This window comes from Palaemon carinicauda, chromosome 3 (assembly GCF_036898095.1).
Source record: "Palaemon carinicauda isolate YSFRI2023 chromosome 3, ASM3689809v2, whole genome shotgun sequence".
In the NCBI taxonomy this organism is placed as follows: Eukaryota; Metazoa; Arthropoda; class Malacostraca; order Decapoda; family Palaemonidae; genus Palaemon; species Palaemon carinicauda.
Genome location: NC_090727.1, coordinates 17,248,675 through 17,272,558, shown reverse-complemented (window position 1 = coordinate 17,272,558; position 23,884 = coordinate 17,248,675).

Here is a 23,884-nt window from a genome sequence, read left to right as displayed (position 1 = left end):
GGATGACAATAAAGAAAAAATGGAGTGAATCTGTCTTTGCCAGAAGACCCTTTTCTCGAAAGCAACCATAACTCGACTTTGGTACTAACAAAAGTTCTTTCCATTTTCGCTCCTTAATATTAAAAGATGGAATATTTTAGAGGAGTGTTGAGAGGTCAGTGCACCTCAAGTGGACCACTGTAGACATTGATGAAAGGTCTTTTCTGTATTCTTTTCAGCTTTCAACTCTATCTCCACTTCTGCTTCCTATTTTCAATCTGGCTTTTTAACATCTCCTTTACTTCACTCTCTACAACGGAGATTTTCCCCTTCTGATCCAAATTCTAACTGAAATTTTCAAAAAAAAAAAAAAGAAAAAAAAAACCTCGGAGTATATTTTTTCAACTTGTGATTATTATTATTATTATTATTATTATTATTATTAGGTGTAAGCTTATTTATGCGCGGGAGGGGAGGGGGGGCAGCTGCTCAGCGCCAGCGGGGAAGGGGAGGGCGGGCAGCCGGCCAGCGCCATGGGGGGGGGGGAGAGGGGGGGGCAGCCACCCAGCGCTAGCGGGGGAGGGGAGGGGGCAGCCAACCAGCGGGGGATGGGAGGGCGGGCAGCCGCCCAGCGGGGGAGGGGAGGGGTGGGCAGGCGCCCAGTGCCAGCGCGGGAGGGGAGGGGGAGAGTAGCCGCCCTGCGCCAGCGGGGGAGGGGAGGGGAGCAGCTGCCCAGCGTGGAGGGGAGTGGGGGCAGCCGCCCAGCGGGGGAGGGGAGGGCGGGCAGCCGCCCAGCGGGGGAAGGGAGGGGCGGGCAGGCGCCTAGTGCCAGCGCGGGAGGGGAGGGGGGGCCAGCTGCCCATTGCCAGCGTGGGAGGGGAGGGGGGGGGGCAGCTGCCCAGCGCCAGCGTGGGAGGGGAGGGGGGCAGCCACCCATCGCCAGCGGGGGAGGGGAGGGGGCAGCTGCCCAGCGCCAGCGGGGGAGGGGAGGGGGCAGCTCCCCAGCGCCAGCAGGGGAGGGGAGGGGGGCAGCCCCCCAGCGCCAGGGGGAGGGGGGGGCAGCCACCCAGCGCCAGCTGGGGAGGGGAGGGGGGGGCAGCCGCCCAGCGGGGGAAGGGAGGGGCAGGCAGGCGCCTAGTCCCAGCGCGGGAGGGGAGGGGGGGCCAGCTGCCCAGTGCCAGCACGGGAGGGGAGGGGGGGCAGCTGCCCAGCGCCAGCGTGGGAGGGGAGGGGGGGGGCAGCCACCCATCGCCAGCGGGGGAGGGGAGGGGGCAGCCGCCCAGCGCCAGCGGGGGAGGGGGGCAGCCCCCCAGCGCCAGCGGGAGAGAGGAGGGGGGCAGCCCCCCAGCGCCAGGGGGGGAGGGGAGGGGGGGAGGGGAGGGGGGGCAGCCACCCAGCGCCAGCTGGGGAGGGGAGGGGGGGCAGCCGCCCAGCGGGGGAGGGGAGGGGGGGGCAGCCGCCCAGCGGGGGAGGGGAGGGAGGGCAGTCGCCCAGCGCCAGGGGGGGGGGAGGGGAGGGGGGGCAGCCGCCCAGCCGAGGAGAGGAGAGCCCCGCCCGGCCAACGATATAAAGTTGCTGTATCAGGCTTAGTTTTAAGAAAAAAAAATGCCGAAGTCTCCATAAGAGAATGCTGTTTATGGAGCTCCTGATGTATTTTTAGAAAGTCTTCAGAGAAGAATTGCATTCTTTCGAGGCATACATATTCTCTCTCTCTCTCTCTCTGTCTGTCTGTCTGTCTGTCTCTCTCTCTCTCTCTCTCTCTCTCTCTCTCTCTCTCTCTCTCTCTCTCTCTCTCTCTCTCTCTTCTTGGCTTCAACTGGAGTTCAAATGTCTTCAGGTATGAAGGAGAAAGAGAGGTATGAAGGAGAGAGAGAGAGAGAGAGAGAGAGAGAGAGAGAGAGAGAGAGAGAGAGAGAGTCTATTAGTATCCAAGAAATTCTTCTTTTGGCCTCAACTGGAGTCCAAATGTCTTCAGGTATGAAGGAGAGAGAGAGAGAGAGAGAGAGAGAGAGAGAGAGAGAGAGAGAGAGAGAGAGAGAGAGAGAGAGAGTCTATTAGTATCAAAGAAATTCTTCTTTTGGCTTCAACTGGAGTCCAAATGTCTTCAGGTATGAAGGAGAGAGAGAGAGAGAGAGAGAGAGAGAGAGAGAGAGAGAGAGAGAGAGAGAGGAGAGAGAGAGAGAGAGAGAGATAAGCCATTAGAATCCAACAAATTCTTCTTTTGGCTTCAACTAGAGTCCAAATGTCTTCAGGAGAGAGAGAGAGAGAGAGAGAGAGAGAGAGAGAGAGAGAGAGAGAGAGAGAGAGAGAGAATCCACAAGATTAAGAAATACTGAAAGGAATTAAAAAACTATAGCAAAAGGAAAGATTTATTCATAGTTTTCTTTCTGTGCAAATCGTAACATTTACCTCCTAAAACGTTTATGAGGCAAATGTAACTCTGAAGACATTCTGGAAGCGTTCTTGTTTCATCTTCATTCATTCCCAGAATGTAATGTTCGCCTTCCCTATCGATTTCCTTTGTATTCGTGTTAACAATTATGGAAATCGTCGAAATATTAAGGAATTCTCTCTCTCTCTCTCTCTCTCTCTCTCTCTCTCTCTCTCTCTCTCTCTCTCTCGTAGGAATCTTCAGTGTCTCCAGAGGAAAACAGGAGAAATTTTACACAGAAGACGAATTTTCTGTTCTTTTCCAAGGTTTTCATTTCTTAATTCTTCGTTCGTTTTCACTGCAATTATGGTAAATTCTATCATATTTTAATGGCCGGTTTAATATATATATATATATATATATATATATATATATATATATATATATATATATATATATATATATATATATATATATATATATATATATATATATAAAGAGAGAGAGAGAGAGAGAGAGAGAGAGAGAGAGAGAGAGATTCAAAATGTGTTTGTTCGACAGAAATCTTCAGAGTGTCTCCGGAGAAAAACAGGACAATTTGGTCTAATGGCCGATGTAACTTAGAGAGAGAGAGAGAGAGAGAGAGAGAGAGAGAGAGAGAGAGAGAGAGAGAGAGAGAGAGAGAGAAGAGAGCATTCTCGTCATATTTCATTTCCGTTTATTCCCGGCAAATCTCTTTAGAATTCTTTTTCTTCTTCTTTCTATTCCTAAATAATAGAAATACGTTCTCACTAATTTAATTTTTCTCTCTCTATTAGACTAAGCTGTTCTAATGTCAAGTCTCTTGCTCGTACGAGCAGAATATCTTTGGATGATTTCCCCCCGGAAGGAGTAAATTGAGAGAGAGAGAGAGAGAGAGAGAGAGAGAGAGAGAGAGAGAGAGAGAGAGAGAGAGAGAGAGAGAGAGATAGAAACGTGAAAACATCCCGACTTGAGTAAACGCTTGAAGTTTGTGTATTATTAGTTGTCAAAAAGACTTAACTGTATATTTAATAGTTTTATTTTTTAATTTTATATAGTTATTTCCATGTTTTCCGTAATTAATTAGTTTCTAAATATTATGAAAATTGAAGTACATTTTTTATGATCTTTCTATGCATGAATAAATTATTTAATTAAGCAGAGGTTAATGAAGAGAGTGGAAGCCATTACCTGTCTAGCTTTCCTTTGTAATTATAAACTATTCCATCGTACCCATAATCATGAGTGTCCCATTATACGGCGCTAATTGTAACAAGCCCATAAATTACCCTGTTATTAATTGTGAATCCTCTTCATTTATTAGCACAGACGACTCTAGTATATAGTTTTGTTCCATCCGGACATTTGACCTGCCAACGCATGTGGCTGCCAGTTGGGTTTTGAATGAATATGAGTGTTTTTAATGGTCTGTTGGATGGTCTGCCAATTATCCTTATAAAGGCCAGGGCCAAAGTAAGAAAGACAGAAGCGAAGCAACTAGTGATGATGCTCTCTTTGTCAACGAAAAAAACTTAAAGAGAGAGATCTTTCGTTCCCCAGGCCCTGATATGACTCCTTTTACCAACACTTTTTTGAGGTGCAAAATTCTCGTCATCTGTAACCAGAGTTTGTACCTATTGTTTTATTTTCTTTAACAGATTTTCCAATTGATTTTTTTTTTCATTTTTTAAAAGTAATTTTCAACATTTTTTTACTGATATGTTCCCAAGAATTGCATAAGTTTTAAACGTCTTTCCCTTGTATCATATATCTTTCCGGTTACGCTCAGCGGCATTGCCAGACGTATAACTACTCTGTCCCTTCATGTTCCTCGTGTAGGGGATGAAGAGTAGTATATCCTAGTGAGAGGAGGTGTCCCGAGAGGAAAGGGGGAGAGGCTGGAAAGGGTTAAAGGGTTAAAGCTATGACGGGTTGCGTAAACTAGTATGCATATATATATATATATATATATATATATATATATATATACATATGTGTATGTATGTATGTATATATATATATATATATATATATATATATATATATATATATATATATATATATATATATATATATATATTAAATTCTCTATGACTAAATGTAGAAGGTTATTCATAAATATTTCCCGAATTATAACAAAACATATTTTTTCCGTGCATTAATCATGAATAACACTTCATTTTTCATCTAACAGGTAAGCGATGTTATCACTGGCGGTTCCTGTATGAAGTGGTTAAGGTATAGTGTCAAGAATTGTGGTATTTTTCACGTTGTTTTGGTCTGCATTAATATTTTAAAGGTCACCAGTAGAACGGTAGTAATAGTTTTTGTTTGTTGATACACAATTTCACTTTTCCCAAGGGTCTTTTATATTCATAATCATATCAATTAAGGTGATGTGGATGTATAGCATTATATTATTTCAATAAGATGGTTTATTCATGAATTCAGAAAAATGGCTTATGTTAAATTTTATTATGCTTATCACGCAACTAATACCTGAGACTTCTGAAAGTCACTATTTATTGGTTGAACCATATCTTGAGCAGTTTGTGGCCTTTATGTAGTGAATTGTGATTTGTTGAATAATATTTACAGATTATTGGTTTTGTTTGTTAATATTTAAAGGATGTGCGATTTCTTGGTTAAAAAATTACAAGGTAATCCATTGCGAGAGATATTTTCAGGTTGTGATTTATTCTTTTGTTATTCACAAGTTTTATAATGTGTTCAGTATGTCTTAGAAAATATTGGTTAACATTTAGAGGCTTTACATTATTTTGGTAATTATTTACAGACACTGCAATTTCTTGGTTATAATTTAGTGTTTGTTAAGCTGTCGGTTCTTTAAATGTTGTAACTTTGTTTGATATGTACAGTTTGTTGTATTTATTGATTAAGTTAATGGGTCATACTCTTCAGGTATGTAATATTTACAACTCATTTTTTGTGATTGTTGTTCACATATGAAGGTCATACTCTTTATGTATTTAATGGTTGTAAATTGTATAATTTAGTTAATTTATATCCTTGATAATATGATATTTATAAATTATTCCCCTCTCTTGGGTAATATTTATAGGTTATTTCTTTCTCATTGTTGATATTGACAGGCTTTACTCATTATTGCTGATATTATTGGTTATACACTTTTGAAACTCGTGGCAAGACCTGGAATAGCAACTTCCACAATAGAGCAACATTTATAAGAGCTAGGTTATTAGTGCATCGTTCACGCATAATTACTTACATAAACTATAAAACATAATTTCAGTAATTTTTGCAAGGCTTAATACTGTTAAGATTTTTCTTTCGGATATCGATATTTATTCAGTTGTCATAAGTAATATTTCAAACTTCAGCTATCAATAACAATTATTAATAAAACAGGCAATTAGCGCATTTAAATCGCGTTCTTTTTAGATTCCATCTGGTTTGGAATCCCGCTGTTTGAATCAATGCCACTCATTATTAGCTTGTAATGTATATCGGTTATCTTGCATTGATATATTCTAATTTCCTAATAGCACGAAATGAGTACAGTAACACAATGATATTTTAAATTTTGATGAATAGATCAACGAATAAGAAATGTTGTGAATTCCAATATTGGTAAATCACTTCCTTTCAAGTACATAGAACTGAATTTGATAAGTCAATAGATTGATATCCAAATAAATTATTACGTGGAATTATCTAAAGACAATAAACAAACGTTATTGAAATAGGTAACCAAATAAAGTTTTGCACAAACTCCAATATTTGGCATCTATTCCCGCACATCAAACATTTTAAGCGATAATCAACCTAACTAGTCTTCTTCAGCCACTGCCAGTCCAAGATTTAGGAAGACACGGAAATGACTCCCGATAGGTGAAAAAGTTGGTCCAACTATTTTCAAGTTTTATTTATTGGCATAGATCTGTGTGAAAATTTACGTCTAAAATTTGTAAATAAGAATAAAGGACAGTTCTTAACCACCTTGACGCATTGTTTCATAATTGGGGAACGTCGACAATATAACCAGGTAGTTATCTCGAGTTTTAGGCTTTGCTGTACCATGTGTAGCATGGTCGTGCATATCCTTTGTTTGGAATTTCCATGATCCAGGGTACACTCGAACACATTTTATTTTCCTTATTTGTAGCTTTCATTTATTTATCTAATTATTAGAAATATGGGTAATATTAAAACAATTTGTCATACCTTAGTCCAAAATCGCACAAAACACCCACTTATGTTTTTCCCCATCACGTCTTTTCATGAAAGGAAATAGCTGCAGGAAATAATTGGTATATTAATCCTCTAACGGCTGACCCAACTAAACAGCATTTAATTAGAATTGTCCCTAGTTAGGAAAGCTCACTAGCATGCAATGCATTTAGTCTGTGCAGGTGACTCCATCGGTTCCTTATTCATTCAAGGCATCTTGTTAGCTAATTCGTTAGTGTCATGGCGTTTCAGTTGATAATTCTTGGTTTCGATACTGGTATGAAGTAGAAGTTAATTTATAACCAATTCGATTGTGGGCCCATCAGTATCAGTAATGATATTATTATTGCTGTAAGAAACAGTGATACACTATCACATCTGGTAAATTCCTTTGAGTAATTATTTTCTATATCTTTCTACATTGAGATTACAGCGGTGTAGTTGAGCAAGAAAGCAGAGTTACAGCAAGCAGCAGAACTGTATTTTCAGCTGTTTTTTTTATTCTATCTAGTAGAATGGTCTTCTTTGGTACATTTGATGACGTATAGAGTAAAAACATATGGGAACTGAATATTCAGTTTCTTGTTTCGTTGTAAATTTCTTATGTTTATTTTTTGTTTGGTTATGGAAATAGTTGCATGAATGGGGAAGGGGATATTTAAATAAATATTTTGCTGTGTGAGAGAGAGAGAGAGAGAGAGAGAGAGAGAGAGAGAGAGAGAGAGAGAGAGAGAGAGAGAGAGAGCTCTAAGCGGAATTAGGAAAAAATTAAATAGCGGTTTTAACATTAAAAAAAAAAAACATAAAAAAATAAACATTAATCTGTGTCCAGTTTTGTTTAAGGCTGCAGCTCAAATTTAACGATGTATGGGATTTCATATCAAGAGAACAGATACACTGGCAATCGAAACATGGGTTTTTTGTGTTAGTATGAGAAGTCAAATGTTAACGATCATTATCAGTCAACACGACCTTCCTTTTTATAAAAAAAAAAAGAAAAAACTATATAAATCACTTTTCAAAAATATCAGCCCATATACCGACTCTGAACTCGAAACTGCTAAATATTTATATACCCGATCAATAGCGTTTGAAATTACACACAATATATGATATCTCTGTATGCCCGTTGCAATCTTAGTTTTTAATTATTTTTTGTAACCATTTAGATCTAACCCATTTCATTGGGGGAGGAGGCAGAAATAACTTTCTTCCATTTTCTCGTCAAGTCTGCAGGGTTGCTTGAGGCTGCTAACCTCACTCCCTTGTTCTTAACCCTGTCAGTCTAATCATGTAAGGGGGGGGGGGGGGTGGACGGTGGGCAGCAAGCGTCGAGTAATCCACGAAACTACCAAACATGAACGAAATGCTACATCATTCAGTCGTTTGTTTGTTTCTTTGTTTGTGGATTTGATTTTTCCATGACACGTGCTATTGCGGTCGGGCAGCCTGTACCATGGATAAAGGTTTGAAAGTGATTTGGTCATATACAGTAGATAAGACATGCTGGCGATGGGGATGAATCAGGCACTGAATCATGAGGCCCGTCATATGTACCCTTTTCCTCCTGGCCAGTCCTTCAAAAGATTTCTGCCTTATACATCCTTTCGGCCGCTTGCCCTCATTGTGCCTTCTAATGGTGGGCGTTGGAGTTGCCATTCCCTGTGCGTTTATTAATATTTTTTGTAGGCCTCCAAGGCATTCTAAGACGGGGAAAAATCGCTTAATAATGGAAGGTGATAGTGTGAGAATTAAAGAAATTAGGTTTATGAAAGCTTGTTTGGGGAATAATTAATATATTGCTATATGGTTGACAAATGAATTATTCCATTTGTCAGTTTCCTTTATACACAAAAATTATGGACAAAATTCAACTCGAATATTTTCTTAAGATAGGTTTATGCAATTGGTTTCAGACTGAAATTTACACCAAATTATCGACTTTTTTTAATATTTTTTTTTTATAAGTTTTGTTTAGTTTGTTTACGACACCTATTACAGTCTATCTACAAAGGATGCTAGACGGTATATGTTAGCAATCTATGTTTGCCAGCGATTATATAAGCGGAGGAGTAACAAGAACTTTAGGTGTGGAGCCTATTGCCCCCAAATCTCGATGAAGTCACTGACAGCGGGGTGACGGAATTGGTATGGATCGGCAGGGGTCACTTGCCTTAGTTAGATAGGCACTGCGCATCACAACGAACTGTCTATCCTTTGATGAATCTAGTCAATGAATCTCCTATGGATTTAGTAAGTCTATGGGAAGAATAAATGACAGAATGGCCCCCAGTTGCGGTTGTAGTGGGGTGGTAAGAATCTCCCGGTTTATAAATGTTGAAGACAAATTGGTAATTTGAATTTTAGAACCATGAATCAGATTGGGAAATTACAGCAAGTAGAGAATGTATTTATGAAATATAGTTTGGATAATTAGGCCCTAAGTGAAACACGTTGTAATGGGGATAGGTAAGGAAATCTTAGACCAAGGTAATATTTATGTATATATATATATATATATATATATATATATATATATATATATATATATATATATATATATATATATATAGGAAGAACTGATGGAGTTGGAAGAGAAGGGGTAGGAGTGATGTTGAAACCAAGAGAAATGATGGCATTAAAGGAGTGGAGAGCTGTAAATAGCAAATTGATACTTGCAAAGTTTAAATCATGGCAGTGCAATAGGAGTATTATAGTTTGCTATGCACCAACATATGATTCCCCTTAAGAAAGGAAAAATTAATACTATGAAGAATTGCAGAGTGTAATAGATGAGATCCCAGAGAGAGAGATGAAAATTGTGATTGGTGACCTCAATGCTAAAGTTGGAACAATCAAGGTAAACTGTAGAGAATGTGATGGGTGTTGAAGGTCTTGGCGAAGCTGCAAATGAAAATGGAACACATTTTGTAAGTTTTTGTTCAACAATCAATCGTTTTATTGGAAGTATTCTTTTCCAGCACAAGAACATCCACAAATATACATGGACCTCATCATGTGGCAATTACAAAAATCAGATAGATCACATAGTCATTAATGAAGAGAGAAGGAGGACTGAGAAATGTAAGAAGCTATAATAGAGGTGCAGATATTGGTAGTGATCATCAGCTCCTCATTGCCACACTTAAATTAAAACTGAAAGCACCCGACAAAAATGTAGATAGAATACCTAGGTCTGATACAACTAAGCTTCTAGAAGATGAGCACAGAGAAACATTTGGAATTGAATGTAGGAATCGATTTGCAGTCTTGGAAACTTTAAGAGAAAAAGAACAGATAATTATCGAAGAATGGTGTGATGTTAAGAACACATACCAGGCAGTTGGTGGTGAAATTATGGGACATGCAGTTACAAGGAGAGAACCATGGATATAAAATGATACTTTGGATACTATAAAAAGGAGACACAGACAGAAATAGATTGTTGAAAGTTTTCGAGGCTGTAAAGTACTCTTCGTATGAAGTTGGAATTAACAGACTACCAGTTAAGCATCTGCTTTTATCTTATGAGCATTTTTTTCGGTATTATCATGCTGGTGGCCCCTTAATAAATAGAATTTGTAATAAACTATTATTCTCCTCAGTTTGACATCATTCATGTGTGATATATTTCTTTTAATTCCCCATTTTCCTCAAGAACGCGGATTTTTTCAAAAGTATTCTAAAACGTTTTTGAAGCCGTATTTTCAATTAATAACCCCTTTTCTTATTATAGTACCCTGTGGCAATTTGAAGTTTCTTAATTAAGATAAACAAACTCTTTAATTTTACCCTGAAATCTAGGGCTTTTGTTCTCAGTATATCAAACCCTCGAATATTGCTGGCAATTACAGTCTTTTTACGCGAGAGAATAAAAGAGTATAAGAGGATGAGCGAAAACTTATGGGAATTTGAAGGGTCATTGATTTTAAAGTTGATTTTCACTCATCGGTCAAATGTGTTATCTTCGCTCACTTTATGCGAATCTTAGTATATTCACATATCTTGAAAATGTATCGCAGAATTAAAGTTTTATTATCGTTGTGTTCTGGGAATCTGGAAGGACGCTGTTTATTATTTTTAAGAGGATCTAACTAAAATAGTCTAAATTGATATAAAAAAAAAAGAATAACACTGAGAGCGAGGTTCCCTGGTGAAGGGTAGATATAATTTTGTGAGAATTTTTTTATTTTAGCTTTTCATATTTCCTTCTTATGACTTTCGAGTTTTATGTTTATGGGCTTTGCTTTATAAAAATTTCTATATAACTAGGTAGACATCGTAGGTTTTATTATGTAACCGGCTTTCCATCCCTTGGTTAATACATGTTTGACATTATATGAATTGTTTACCCTCTTCAGTTGTATGGTATAGATTCTTATTGCAAAGGAATGAAATTTCACGTTTTTCTGGTGTGATATTCTGGAGAGGAACCCTAGAAGGGTGAGTAATTTTAGCCAGTGAATAGATAGAAAATATTAGTCAATATAGTTTAAAAATCATGCGCAAGATTTCCAATTCAATTTTTAGATGCTGGTGGTATATGTTTACGCGATGGGCTTCAAATATCATATGCGCAAAATATTACCTATTAAGGTAAAATATACAAACTTTGCTAGTCATGGTTTGGAAGGAAACGCTGGCGGGGATTAAATTATTTATTTATTTGTAGATTCTTGCAGCTCGTAATATTTATTTACACATAAATCTGACTTATAGCAACTCCTTGCGAGCGGAAAAGTAGATGAAACATTTATATCTAAAAAGGTACACAAGGGCCTGTGTTCCACATGGGGGGGGGGGGGGGGCGTGGAGAATCGGCAACAATATTACAATAGAGGGGTTTCTGCACATCTGGTAAGCACTGGAAATAAATTTGATTTACAGGAACATAACCATTTGAATCACACAATTGAAAGCTTACAATATTCTTTATATATTATTAGTTTCTGTTCTAAAGGTAAAGTGCCGTCGTTCCTGGAATAAACAAAAATACCTTCGACGTTGCCTGGTGTTCTAAATCCGTTTTCAAGCCGTCCACGGGTGTTTGTGTTTTGGTGAGCAGAATACTACTGCTGTGAGACGCTGGGAAACGATTTTTACAAACTACTTACAGTAGAGACAAGAGAATATAGTGATAATATGGCTCAATAATGTAAAAAAATGAAAAGTTTTTTTTTTATATAATTAGAGAATGGTTCTGTGCTAGGCATTATCGCCTTTTATGTAGTTCCCGAAGTTAATTAAATAAAACGAAATGTTTAAAAACCATTCTGATTGAAAGAAATGAATAGTTTTCTAGAAGGACATCCATAGATATACTTATTGAGAGAAAATAGTACTAGGAAGAGTTTGTCATATCATGCGTTAGGACAGAGTTAATAGAAGATAAGTTCTTCGACGTTGTATGGGCTCTGTATTTCATCAGTTGGTTTCAAGGAAAAACATAAGGTAAGCTTGAGAGGAAAGGGGGAACTAGCAGTTTTCTGAAACACTTTCTTAATTTTAAAAGATGAAAAAAGGTTCTTGATTGAATTTTCCCCTAATTACATTATTAATATATTACACATGAATGAATTACCGGAAGAAATCATAAGGTATTATAACGCATATGTTGAAAAATAATGTAAAGGACATTGTTCAGTAAGAAGCGAAGTATAATTGTGAATGCCTTGGCCGATGCGAGCATATAGCTGTTAAAGTGCTGCTTTAATATCTTAGGGTTTATTTTTTCTCCAGTGGCCTTTGTGGTGTCCTTGGAGAGTTGCGGGAAAAGAACACCGCTGATGCTCTTACGTGATAATGGTTTTATGAAGGCTCAGAGCATTACGAAGACTTTGCACTTGTGATATTCTACTGTGGTTGAAATATTATAGTTACATATCTTCACGTTATTGGTATTGTTCTAAGTATTATTGTCCTCGTGTCCTTTTTAATGACTTGCTTTTGACAAGACTAATTCATGGGCGTTCGGACACACATATATATACTTTATAATAAATATATATATATATATATATATATATATATATATATATATATATATACACAGTATATACACACACACACACACACACCCACACCGTGCTAGGCCGTATAACTTAGCAATCCATGTTTGCTAACAGTTGAAGTCACTCAATGAAGTTACTGGCTGTAGGGTGACGGATTTGGTTTAAGGCGATATACAAGATGTCTCTTTATCTTCTACTCTCGATACCTGGCAGATGATCTTACTGGAATTAGTATGGACCGGCAGGGGTCACTTGGCCCAGAAAGAAAAGGTTACACCAATACATCTACAGTAGGGCAAATGTAGATACTGTTGGCTCTGTAATTGGATGAGGCTTTTTTTAATCGGATACCCGACTTAATGAAAACTCAGAAATTGGTTTCTGTACCTCTTGGGGATTGGAAAGGAACTACGTGCGACTTTTTTCAGCATAACCTTCATTGCAGCTACAACTAGTCAAACTACGACTTGTGTTTCTTTGTTTAGCTCTTCTCTTTCAATCCGCAATAATATTGTTTATTCAAAATTTGATGTTTCGAAACAAGGGAGGGTTGTAGAGATCAACAACACATGTCATTATCTTATTCCCCTTTAATAATGGTTGAATTATATGATTAAACTCCCTATAGTTAAAGTTACATTCATTGATAACTTCATACATCTTCATAGAGGGTTCATCAGCAGCAGGTAGGATATCGCTACACACTATGCCATTCATCTGTATTTGACAAGTACTCTTGCACCTCCCCGGTATCTTTTTCACGGCATCCATGAAACTCTTTCTAGCCCTTCCTCTCCTCCTTGCTCACAACACCTCTGAACATTACGCCCCTTTCACCAAGCTAATTCCGTGTATTCTCCCCTCATGACCAGTCCTTCCTTTTGTCAGCGTAGTGGCTTCTGTCTCTGACTCGGGATTCGTGGGTCGGAAGCTCGAGCCATGCTCGCAGATAAAAAATATGTTTTCACTATAGTGTTCACAACTTCTCCATCATTGTGAGCCCGGGTGAACCCATATGTGTACTCTCTCTCTCTCTCTCTCTCTCTCTCTCTCTCTCTCTCTCTCTCTCTCTCTCTCTCTCTCTCTCTCTACCCTAGAATACGCAGTATCTTTTACTCCAGAATGCGCTTGTACCCATTTACACGACTGAGTTGAATATACGAGTTTTAGACGTAGTTGAATGCCTATAACATCTGATGAAAATCCTATGCCTGTCTGAAGTAAGGCTGAGAACTTTTTATTTTCATTCTGTTAAACCCATTGTACAATTATTAATAACAATAATTCCTAGATTTGAAAAACAATTGTTTCTTATAAATTAGATATTGATGCATTAAGTCACTTTCTCTTATGGCAAAATTAATCTTAGTTGAATCACATTTTTCCTTTATTTTTTATTACTTTCCCTAAGTTACAAACAACTTGCAATATTATCCATGACAATGAGAGGCAGGTGTCTAAATATCCCTGTATCTGTTAAATAATTGATAGATGAACCTATAAATAAAGTTTTAGTTGTAGTTTATGTTCCATAAAATTAATGCTAAACTTGAATGATAAAATTTACACACACATTATATATATACATATATATGTATATATATATATATATATATATATATATATATATATATATATATATACACACACACACATATATATATATATATATATATATATATCTATAGGTTGTATATGTATAGTGTAAATATATATATATGATATATGTATATATATATATAAATATATATATATATACATATATATATACATATATATATATATATATATATATATATATATATATAATGTGTGTGTACTGGTTTAGGTATGGTTTATATTCCATAAAATTTATTCAAAACTTGAATGATGAAATTCACACACATATACATATACATAATATACTGTATATATACATATACATATATATATACATACACACACTATATAATATATATATATATATATATATATATGTGTGTGTGTGTGTGTGTGTGTGTGTGTGTATGTGTGTGTATACTGTTTTAGGTGTAGTTTATGTTCTATAAGATTAATTTATTATATGATGAAATTTACACATACACGTGTGTGTATATATATATATATATATATATATATATATATATATATATATATATATATATATTATGTATATACTGTATACATATATTTGTATGTATATTATATGTATCATGTGTCGAATACATATACGTTTTAAGTGAATCACTATTTATACCGTAATTACCACAAAATATTCTTTATTAGAGGAAGGAATTCTGCAGACTTGTTTCAAAGAGATTTCTAGCAATTGAACGTAAACGAAAAAGACGAATATTCTTAGAAATAGTCATGAGAAAAGAAAGAATAAACGAAAAGTTGTGTGGCCAACTGTGTAACTCCTTGATGTCCTTAAGTAAACGGCTTCTGAAATAAAGGGTAATGTAGGAGTATCTGTGAAGAAAGATCAAATAACAATAATAGAAAATGGCCTCTTGTATCAAAGATAAAAGGCACAGGATATTACATACTAGACAGTTGACTAAATCTTTTAAACCTCTTTGAAGCTTTCACTTATGTAACAATGAAGAAACTGACTTAGGGAATTCTTTGTTAAAAGGCATTTTATTTAATGAAAAAGAAAAAAAAAAACGAATTAGTCTCCTTCTGGTTGTCAATGGAGTTTTCTTCTTTTTTTTTCCATTAATACACGGGTGAGGAGGGAGGTTCCAGTGGTGTCCTCAGTGGGACGTCCCCTTATTATTGTGTCCTATTCCATTTGTAATACCAGGGCCAGGTAAGGACAACGCGTTGCCAGTCCCCTAGGTTCGTTTAGATAATGAAAGTTTTTCAAATGAAATATATAAATAAAGTTCAATTCATAAAGAAATGCAAGTAGTTTATTAGTAATTTAATTGGCAAGTCCTTTAAACTCCGCTTAACGTTATTCCAAATTTTCCCCCATTAAGAAATACTGTGACGAAAAATAGTTCGAGAATTTTGTTCTGAAAAGACAATTTTCGTATTAACGAAAATGTAATCTTTGATATCTCTGCCATAAGGACGAAGAGTTCAGCCTGTGGTGGTAAGCGTCTTCTGTTGCTTAATGACGAAGAAAGTGTTCCAATTATGGCTCGTTATACCTCATATGGAACATTGACCTGGGAATGGCAGCATCTTGGGAAAGGTCGGTTATTTCCAGGAGACTTCCAACCTTTGCTGGGAATCACGGTGTGTGGGAACGGTGAAGGTCGTGATTTCTTGTATTGTTATCTTTTAATGTATTTTGGTCGAAAGATTAATACCAACTTTAGAAAAAATTAAGGAAAGATTTCGTGAATGTTCCTTAAATAATGTTATAGTAGACCAAACTCTCTTGATCCCTTGTGATGTGAACAGGATTTGAATTCATTCCTTTATGTGAATTAGACATGAAATTTTGTGTTAATCCCTCCATGAACTTTCAACTGTGCATTTGCGAAAACTTAAATGAAGAAGTTTCATTTATAAAGTTGTTTATTGATTTTATTCCTGTTAAATGTTGTTTGGCAAGATTGAACTTGAGCAACTAACCCGACTTTAAACAAAAAGCCTTGATTTATGAAACGGGCAAAATTCTTTACAATCACAGAACCATCTATCCTGTTTACCACTTTCAGCAATAAACAAACACTGCTATCATCTCCGCTCGTGTATCACACACGCTCGTACACTGTAAGGGTATTTTTGTTCTTTTGTATATTATTGTTATAGCTCTCCACTCGCACTGGAACTTGTTTTTGTCTGTATGTTCTGGATTCATTGTGTTTGAATTTTTGTTCCGTCCTTTGCATATAATACTCATGGTCCGTCCAAATATAGTTGCATTCACCCAGCTTCTCAGTCATTACTTAACCGGTGCATCCGCCGCACATCAGTCACCAAAACGTTTACAAAGCCTTCCTCTTTGAGGAGAGTGGTGTATCATGCGAAAGAAACTTGCAATAGAGGAAGGAGCGGAATTACCTCCTCTAGAAAATATTAGCAAAATAGTTTGATGGTTAAATCCATTCTTTGGATAAATGTTTAAGAACCATTAAGCTATTTGCTGATATTTTTAAAAGATAGATCTAGGTGTTTTGAGGAAGGGTTGAACCAAATGCCACTAAATGATACAGACTGATATTTGGTTTAAGAGAAGACCACCATTAAATCATGCAGAGGAGAGGGTGCAAATTCTGTCCCCTTCGTATCCTTTATTCCATTCCCCTATGCGAATAGTCCTTTTAGCGTTATGGTGATGAAATAACAGCTTGTAAGACCTCAATTAAATTTAGTGCTATTTTTCACTTCATTTAAACTCATATGAGAAAGGAAGTTCATGCATCTATTAAAATACTTTCGAAAATTCTATTGATATACATTATTTTGTAAATATAATTAAGGAATTTTGGAGGAAAATGTCTATGTTGAAGTAAAAAAAAAAAGAAAGGAACACACACACACACACACATATATATATATATATATATATATATATATATATATATATATATATATATGGGTGTGTGTTTTACTGGAATATACTTAAACCTAACGTTTTATATAATGTCTAAACATATCAGTCTTCAAGTGAAATGGCTTTGTCACTCAGTTGTTCCCTCGATGACTGATCTCCTTTGGCATTTTACGTAATGACTGAAATTTACTGGGAGATATTTCATTAAATAACTAATTGCTACGAACTTTTGCTTATTTTTATCATGATGACCTGGCGCATATTTGAAAAATAATCACTAATGGTGATTAAAGAATGATTAGGATTTAATTAAAATTATACATGGTTAATATTTAAATACAACAAAACAATTAGAATGGTAATGACATAACTGCTACAATAGTTTAATAGGTTCAGTAGTCAGTGTATCACATAATAATATCACATAAAAATTGAGTAATGCATCAATTTACGTCTTGCAAGGCGGACTGTTATGCCAACTGCTGTTACATTTCCACTGAACTTTGAAATATTTACACAGATCTTTGACCGTCATATGCTGTAGATTTCCGGCTACGTGAAGTGAAAGTCTTTTCTTCAAGTCACTTCCATTCAACAACTGTCGAAGTCAAAGAGTGAAGGCAGCTTGTGTGTACTTATAAGATAGGCTACTGTTTCTTGTGGTAATGGTGCACAAGTTGTTTTTGTGTTTTGTGGCATAAGTATAGAGGTTCGTTTTGTTCTTGTCGCTGATGACAACTAGGATGTTGCTAAGGGTTCCCCTTCCCCCTTGATCTGTGATACACTCCCCTTCTTTATCTTTTTAATCAGAATGTTGTGGCAGCGCAATCCGAGTAGCGAGGGACTGAGTTGTGGTGGTAGATCATCAGTCTAAGAGTCTGGTAGCTGATCATTTAGGCTTGCCTGGTGGTAGATCATCAAGCTGAGAGGCGACATCAGGCTGGGATGTGGTAGATTATCGGCAGATTCTTTGCGGTACAATATATATATATATATATATATATATATATATATATATATATATATATATATATATATGTATATGTATATGTATATATATATGTATATGTATATATATATATATATATATATATATATATATATATATAAACCAAGTCCTTTTCAGACTCACAGCGCTCGATGATTTCCACTGGTATGGATGATGAAGTTAGGAAAACTTTAGGCTCTGTGTCAAACATTAGCAGTCTATGGGGTGCATTTTATCCCTGAATAATAATTGGTAATCTTCATCTGCTGAACAAATTTAATTCAAACAGTACAATTCTGTGAAGGGTCAGATATCCAAGAAATTGACATGTCCTCGATGTTTCCGTTAGCAAGGTCAACAGAGCATTGACTTTATGGGTGCCAAGGACGGTGCACCTTGGTCAGCTCCGACCACATGACTTTCACCTCGTCTCAGATATGTTGACTTCGCAAAATGACTGGGGGACCAAAAATGAAAGAAATATATTTAGGAGATGAAACACAACTTTAGTTCTTCTTTTAACACTGGCGTGGTGGATGATGACATTATCCATTTCTAAGGACTACAAACTTTGATTTACACACCCACTACATCCGCTTGACCCTAAAATCAAAATCGTATTTTAGAATGGAGCGAATGACAACTCCTGTGACAACAGGAGGTTTGCTTTGTCCATGACATATACTGCATAATAAGACTTGAAAAGCTTAAAGGTTTCCCTGGTGATGTTGGTGTATTTGTGGAGATGCCTCGTCATTCTGCCCCGACCACCATGGCGAGGAACGATGTAGACTTTCTTGATGATGTCGAGCACATCAGTAGAGACAAAGTTCACTGGCTGTTCATCAGGTGTTTTGAGCTTTATGATGAGGTTGATGTCCCCAGACTGTACAACTTCACACCTGCAATTGCCAGTCACACCTGCAATTGATTAAAAGTATTAATTCAATCATAAAGTGGTCCTTTGCGTAAATTAATCTGCAATTAAAAAGTAATTAATCGCTTATTTCAGTGAAAATAAAGGGTAGTCAGTGGTTTCAGGTGCCTTTGTACTATATGTAGGCGCCAATCGTTTTCTATCCCTGGGGCCGCTGGGGTCGAAGACCTCACAGACCATGTAGTTGAATGTGACATACTTGAATATTATTTACTCAATCCGTTTATTTAAAAATGGATTACTTGCTCACGTTGTAGTATCCTTGGTATTTCTCATATAATTTATATAATTCTCTTTTGAGCAAATTTTCACAATCCATTGTGTGAGTTTGTTTGATTAATCCCACATGAAAACAATATAAGCAGGTACAGTTAGACTAATGCAACACATTAGTCAATGGGATATCGCTTGTTTGACTATACAAATTACAATGTCAGGCAAACCACCCGACTGCACGCTCTCCAAGTCATTTCGATCGTTGTCTAAGCCAGTCCAGGCATTTCGCGTAATATGAACACCAAAACTTGACTCGTAATGCAAAACGTTAAGTGCGTAGTGACAAATATCTTTATAAACATGTTCATTATTTTTTTACTTAAGTTTTATATTTGAGTTCAAATTAATCCCTGCCTACTCTGGTGACTATGGAACAATTATTTACTTGCAACAAAATACTTGAAAGTAACTGAATTTGTTTATCTTTTAGCCGTTTGTAAACAACATCCGTGGACGTATTGGCTCAAACATACACACACACACATACATATGTGTATATATATATATATATATATATATATATATATATATATATATATATATATATGTATACTAGATGATAAGAAGTAAAAAAAACATGGATTTAAAGCTGAGCCCTCTGTCATTTTTATTCAATTATTTGGTTGGTTATCTATTATTTATTTTGACTTGTTCTTATATTTTCCATTCTTGTCGTCGAAATGACCATGTTGATCTCTAGGTAATTTGTGTCATGGTTGTATTTTGGGGGGGGGGGGTGGGGGGAGACATAATAGTGCCTATAAATCTATTTTTCTTTTAGACATCTTTATTATTTACTGTTAGCCATAGATACGATACGGCTTTTTACAGTATTTTAATATTCATACCTGATGATGTGACGCTTTTCCTGGCGTTGTCAAAATGAAAGTTTTTCCGGAAAATTTCTTACTTGATAGCATGCAGGTGCAATATACTTGCATGGATATAAATTTTATCTTTAATTTAACCTTTCAAATTTCAAAGGGATTATATTTGAGAGAGAGAGAGAGAGAGAGAGAGAGAGAGAGAGAGAGAGAGAGAGAGAGAGAGAGAGAGAGAGAGAGTATATATTGTATTTGTGTGCTTATGTGCTTGTACGTGCGTTCGTGTATATTTATTTATATATATATATATATGTGTGTGTGTGTGTGTGTGTGTGTTTATGCGCTTGTACTTGCATTCTTGTGTATCTCTCTGTTTATATGTGCATGTTTATTTACTTCATTCTCTTTTATTAAAGGTACGTTCATTTTTCATGTCTTTCCATCCTATGAAAATTGCCATTAAATTTTTTATGTTTTCCTCCAATCTTGATGCATTGGCCATTGAAGGCTTTCCCTTGACCCTCCCGTAATTGGCTGTTCATGACCCACTTTGGATGTTTGGGTATTTCTAGGTCATCCGGATTTATCGTTGGAGTTTTGTTTGTTATGAACGTTTTATTTGCCATAACTCTCTCTCCGACGTAAAATTCCAATGTCTAAATAAATTGCTACTAAAAAGGGGGAAAATAGCAACAACAATATTTTCATGTCAACTACATCCTCAGCAATAATGCTTATAATTAGTTAATAATACCACGAAGAATGTAATTAGATTAATTTAAGATATTTTGTGATTAAAAGATCATTCTTAATAAAAAAAACTGTTGTGAAATTATCTATTTGGATCAATGTTCTGTTATAAAATGAAATTGTGTTTTGTGGAACAGATTTCAGGAAAAAAAATAAAACTAGATACATTCTCAAAAGAAGGATCAGATAAGACGAATAGTGACGGTAAAATAAATTGATGTATTCCCATGAGATGAAAGTCTTGAAAATCTTCATCCATATAAAGGATAGTCTTGTCCAGGAAAAGGTTGAAACTCAAATAGAGATCATTATTGTTTCAGATTAAGAAACGTTGATAATTTGGTAATAGTTTAATGTGTTAAGGGAATGGTGTTGCAGGGTTATATATATAGCTGGTAGTGTATATACGTCAAAATTATGTGGGGGGGGGGGAGGTTAAGGAACAGGAAACCAGAAAGAATGTGAATGTTTTGAAGAATTTATTTGGTCATTTGTTCAGTTGTGTAGGTAGGAGAAGTTTGGTGAAAAGGAGAATTTTGGTGAAAAATAGTTGTTTCTGGACAGTGAAGGGGATAGTGATACAAAGGAACAAAGGAGCGTCACCCATTGAAATGTGACAATGTTTACAAGGCGTGTCTTCAATAGTAATAAACTTGCCAGGAAGAGATGTATCCTAGTTTAAGTTTGTGAATTATGATTCCTAGTATGTGGCTTCTGTGTTAGGCGATGTTATGTGATACAAGGTTAGTTTTCTGTATACCATTTTGTAGATCGAGATCCAGCAAGAAGAGCTTGTCTGGTTTCACAAGTCTTCTGTTTCTTGTTTTGTTTGTTAGAGGGTTGCAAATTTATGCAAATTGTCATGCTATGCAAAGCACTTTTTGTAAGTAGATCTGCTTCTTTGGCTTCAAAGACTTTGATGGTGGTGATCAGGTGAAAATTTTCAGCGTTGCATTTGCTTTTACTGCTTGAATGGCACCTTTGGAATCAGTGTGAAATGTTGTGTTTCTTTGTATGGAAAGTTGCTTACAATGATAACCAGTTCAGTTTAGCATAGATGCATTGTTTGAGAGCATCCAATTGTTTATGAAGAACTCACATAGTTGACAGCAGCTGGTGTTGAAGGAAGGCAGGGGGCTACTGGACCATCGGTGAAGTAGATATTAAGTGAAATGTTATTAAATATGGAGGTTTCTGCGGCTGTTTTCATTTGAAGAGGTTTACAGAGGGCTTTGCAGGATGGAAAGCTTGTGAAATTTGTATCAAATGGCTCGTGAATCCAAGGAGCAGAACGAATATCATTTCATGTACAAGGTGGGGCAAATCAAATGCCCGAGTTTTGATAGGGAAAGTAAAACAATACTTACAGAATTATTTGTCATTTTATTTGAATCGGTATACAATTCCGTTTGTGGAACATTTTTTAGAAGATGGCATCAGGCTCCATTCCCCTGAAGTTACTGTTTAGTGTGCAGTTTTCCCCTCTCCACCCAAGCTAGGACCAAAGAAGTCTAGGCATTGGCTGCTGATGGCTCGACGGATAGACTTATATGCTCCCCCAAACAAGGAGGGTAAGATTGGCAGCGACCAAAGGAACTAACGAGTTTGAGTGGGTCTCGAACCCCAGTCTGGCGTTCACCAGTCAGGGACGTTACCGCATAGTTTGAGGACCATAAGTCTCTCTCTCTCTCTCTCTCTCTCTCTCTCTCTCTCTCTCTCTCTCTCTAAGTGAATATAGCTCTAACTTTGCTGCTTTTGCATAGCTACTTTCTGTCCTTATTGTTTTATAGTTCTTAGGCTCATGGAAACGAGGATGGGCCTGTCTGATTTGAACTTGTGTATCTAACATTGAATTTTTATTTTGTTCCTGCTTTTTCAATTACGTGATTGCGGTTTTATATAAATATGCGTGCAACTTTGGTTGTGCATCGACTTGTATAATTTTTCTTGTTGTTGCCCTATAGGTGTACATTTTAATGCAATCTTTATTTTCTTATAACCTGCATGGTGCTGTTGTCTTTTATTTGGTTACTGTTTTTTTTTTTTTTTTTTTTTTTTTTTTTTTTTTTTTTTTTTTTTTTTTTTGCAATCAGGGAAGACATTGATAACTGATGGCCTTGATCATTATAAAGTTTTTCTGATTCCGGTATTTTCAAAACTATCCGTGTCACATTTGATTATGCCGCACAGGGGTTTTATATATTTTTCATATAAAGTACTTCTCTTTCTTTATGACAGTTTGTCCTCTACTTCATTACCTGTTAAATAGAACGCTCTTGCATTTTGCCTACTCCTCATCTTCCTGCTTTAGTGCAAAGAAGAGGCGTGACATATTAGCCTTCGTTTTCATGGCTTCCTATTATTCTGTCCACGGGCTGAAATCTTTGCTTATTCCACAAGACATTGAAACGGCTGCGATAATGAATGGTCTTCAACCGTGATTCATAGAAGTTTTTCCAGATAAATGAATTTATCTTATAATTTTTTGATTTACCCTTCCTCCCCCTGCCTAATAAGTTTATCCTCTCATCAGGTGCATGTTGGTTCAAGTTGAAATTTATTCTCATTACGTGGGTTAGTTATTTCTTCCTCCCTCTTTATCTTCCATCGTAGTTTTAAGCGTCTCCCTTTTATTCCAGCTACTAGCGACATGCTTTTCCAAATCTTTTTCGGTTCTATTTTTTATAGATTTGGATTTATTTGGTGCATATTTGAACATTGGAATTAGTGCTTTAAATAAAAGAACTTAGGACTCAATTTCATGTGATATGAAACTTTCCCTTTGTATTTCTACCGACACACACATATACATACATATATACAATCATATGTATATATAAATATATATATATATATATATATATATATATGTAATATATATATATATATATATATATATATATATATATATATATATATATATATATATATATATATATATATAGATTACTTTCCATAATTCCCCCCCCCCCAAATTCCCTTAAGTATGATTTTTTTTTTCATAAGATGCATATTGTGTG